The sequence below is a fragment of the Babylonia areolata genome, chromosome 1, assembly GCF_041734735.1.
Source record: "Babylonia areolata isolate BAREFJ2019XMU chromosome 1, ASM4173473v1, whole genome shotgun sequence".
Lineage (NCBI taxonomy): Eukaryota > Metazoa > Mollusca > Gastropoda > Neogastropoda > Buccinidae > Babylonia > Babylonia areolata.
The window spans coordinates 59,881,782-59,885,717 of record NC_134876.1 but is presented as its reverse complement, the minus strand read 5'-3'; positions in this window follow the sequence as shown (position 1 = coordinate 59,885,717).

Genomic DNA, 3,936 nt, shown 5'->3' with positions numbered 1-3,936 from the left:
ACAAAACACAGTAAGAAAAAAAAATCAATCGAGCTTATTCACAGCCACTCAGCTCATCCCTCTCCCTCCTCACACATACACACATGCGCACAGACACGCGCGCGCGCTTGCACACACACACTCTCACACACACACACTCACACACACTCACTCACACACACAGACACACACACACAATCGACTCCCCCCCCCCCTCCTCCACCCCCACATAACATCACCTTTGCCTTACTACTTACACACCTACCACGAAACACAAACAGCAATGCGTGCACTGACAGCAGACTCGGTGCCATCCCAATTCCAGCTCCTATGATAATTATTATGGCTCTTCGCTCCCTAAGGGAATATCGTGACTGAATGCAAACTGACCTTGCTGAGACTCAACCAGTGGACAGGCTTTCCATTTCCTCTTCCCAAGGTTTCCCCCACGTGACCATCCTGCACCGGAAATGACATGCACTTCCTCCTTCCTCCCCACCTCCGCCCTCTCCTCCAAGCCAAATAATTGTGTTCTCGTTCCAGAAGAGCTGTGGAATGAATTCACTGTTACCGTCGGAAAGGGGGAAACAAAGAGAATCGTTTAGCCGCTGACTGACGACTGGCTGCGGCCTGCTATAAGAGTTATGTCCACTGGGTGGGGAAATCGCCGCCGGAGCCAAATCTGTAATCCTGATTTATGTTGGTTTATGTGGTCAGAGGACAGAAATTATCACAGTAACGGCCGGCGTCAGTGGATGATTAGTCATAAATGAGTTGTACTCGGTTGGCGGGTTAATAATCAATCATACATAATTTGAGTTGATATGTTATGAATAAATTGAAATTGATTATGGTCATATTTGTATTTGTATTTGTATTTCTTTTTATCACAACAGATTTCTCTGTGTGAAATTCGGGCTGCTCTCCCCAGGGAGAGCACGTCGCTACACTACAGCGCCACCCATTTTTTTGTATTTTTTCTTGCGTGCGGTTTTATTTGCTTTTCCTATCGAAGTGGATTTTTCTACAGAATTTTGCCAGGAACATCCTTTTGTTGCCGTGGGTTCTTTTACGTGCGCTAAGTGCATGCTGCACACGGGACCTCGGTTTATCGTCTCATCCGAATGACTAGCGTCCAGACCACCACTCAAGGTCTAGTGGAGGGGGAGAAAATATCGGCGGCTGAGCCGTGATTCGAACCAGCGCGCTCAGATTCTCTCGCTTCCTAGGCGGACGCGTTACCTCTAGGCCATCACTCCACATGTGTTCGACACAACTGTTTTGAAGTTCCATACCACGCCGTACAAAAGAATATAGTTCCGTTATGAGAGTCGAGAAGATCTAGATATAAGCGGAAGAATAATAAAGATTCTATAAAATGTTTTAACATTATTCAATGATTTTTTCCCCCTACTCTTTTATCTTCGCTTTCGTCGTTTACACGAGGAGGTTAGGCGTCGAAATAAAACTAGTGGTCTTAGTCTGAAGAATTTCCACAAACGCCCGTGTAGCTCGTCGAGCCAGATCTCATCCTACACACAGATCTCGGCAGAGCTCTCTAAGTCCTGAAGAACACATTTTGTTCTCTGGTCTGTTTCCGTCTCCACATGGCTACAGAGGGGACAACAGGCACTACGCGGACTCGGATGAGTTTTGTAGCAAGTTATATAATATATATATATATATATATATATATATATATATATATATATATATATATATATTTCATCCAGTCCGCAGGCGAAATATAGATAAAAATTGACCTGCTCTGGTCTAGGCAGCGGATGCAAGCTGTCCTGTAAATGGAATGGGGTTTTATCAAAGTGTGAGAGTTGACGATGGTCTTTATATATCTCGGAACACGTTACTGCATTTTCTTCTTGTTGGTCATCTTCAAAGCCCACTCTTTGGTATTTTTTGTCTGCTTACCTAAAAAAATTTAAAAAATAAAATAAAAAAATAAAAATAAAAAAACTACCAGGGACACCCCTCTTGCCGCGAGTTCTTCAGTTTACGTGCTCTTATTGCATGCTGGACACGGCACCTCATCTCATCCGAAACACACTTAGCACCCAGACCTCCACCCATTCAAGGTCTAGTAGAGGGGATTGGGGTGTGGGGGATAGAAATATCCTAGCCCGTATGTGGGACTCGAACCCGTGTGGGACATTCGCTTCTTGGTCGGGCGCATTTACCACAACGCCACCACTGCCGCTATATACTCTATGCTCCTGAGCAATGCATGTTCTAAGAATGGGAACGCCCACAAAACTAATTTTCCCCCACAGCCGTCACCCACTCAAGAATTCTGGCCCACGGTTATAAAATGCTGGTGCTGTATCTATAGACAGCAAGAGACTGAAAAAAAAAAAAAAAAAAAACAACAACAAAAAAACCCCACCAAACTTTAACCCCTGAACTGCGGAACCTTAGTGAAATGAAAATCATTGTGGCATGAGTTTGGAAGGCGCGCGCGCGTGTGTGTGTGTGTGTGTGTCTGTGTGTGTTCTGATCAAGGTTGCAATTTTTTTTTTTTTTTTTTTTTTTTTTTTACTAAACAAAAAAACAAAGCAATCCCAGGTGGAAGAAGTCAAGATACAGAATTGTGACTGACATCATGACCCCTAAGCTACGTGCAATCTCAATGAGCTGACAACCCTTCAGTGACAAAAAAAAAATTAATATTCACGTCAGCAGCAATCAAGGGGTTAACAATTTTCGCTCCAGCGACGGGGAAACAACAGGGGAGGCAATTAGACTGCCTGGCTCCAGCGAACCCAGCAGTTAACTCCCTCAGCAGCCACCGGGAATTAACCACAGGGTCAGCAGCAAGGTGTGTGTGTGTGGGGGGGGGGGGGGGGGGGGGGGGGGGGGGTCAGGGGAACGGGATCTCCTGGGGAATGCGGGATTTGCACGGAAGGTTGGTACTCGGGGTTTAAAGGGTTAATCAAGAGGAGAGAAGTAGGAGGGAATGACAGGGGTAGGTAGACACCGTGTAAACGGTGTATTCCTTTGGCGCACACGCGCTTGTGTGTGTGTGTGTGTGTGTGTGTGTGTGTGTGTGTGTGTGTGTGTGTGTGTTTATTGGGCGGATACTGTTTCTGGTGTTTTGTGTTTTGTGTGTGTGTGTGTGTGTGTGCGTGCGTGCGTGCGTGCGTGCGCGCGCGCGTGTGGTGTTTTGTATTGTGTGTTGTGTGTGTGTGTGTGTGTGTGTGTGTGTGTGTGTGTGTGTGTGTGTGTGTGTAGTGTAGTGTAGTATGGTGTTGTGGTGTGGCGTGGCTCGTTTTGTTTTTTTGTGTCGTGTCTTGTAGTTATTTACAACGCCATGTTGACAGCTAAACTCCGTTTTCGGGGTTGCGCATGCTGGGTGTGTCCTTGTTTTCATAACCCATCGAACGCTGACATGGATTTCAGGATCTTTAACGTGCGTATTAATATTTTGATCTTCTGCGTGTGTATACACACGAAGAAAGAGGGTTTCTAGGCCAGAGACACTGTGGTTGAGCCTGTGCTTTCTTGTCTTGATTAAGAGAGAAGGAAGGTAAAAGAAACCGTCAACAATGAAGATGATATCAACCCCTTAAGTGCCAGTAAAAATAAATCAGCAGAAAGTGGTCTATCGAGCCCAAAATCACTATCCATAACAATCAGGCCTAAAACTGAGAAAATGGACCTGAGATAACCATACCACGCTATCATTGACGTCACTATGCAGGTACGTAATACACACCAAAGAGGTTGAGAACAACAACAGCACTGGGCCACCTGTCTGTGACAGCTGCATCTTGGGTCACCTGAAAGATCCTCCCATAAAAGATCAGTCCTGCTGCACAGAACGGCATAACACAGAATGGCACGGCACGGCACAGCACAGCACAGAACGGCACAGCAAGGCACAGCACGGCACGGCACGTCACGGAACGGCACGGCACATATCGGGACAGAACGGCACAGCAC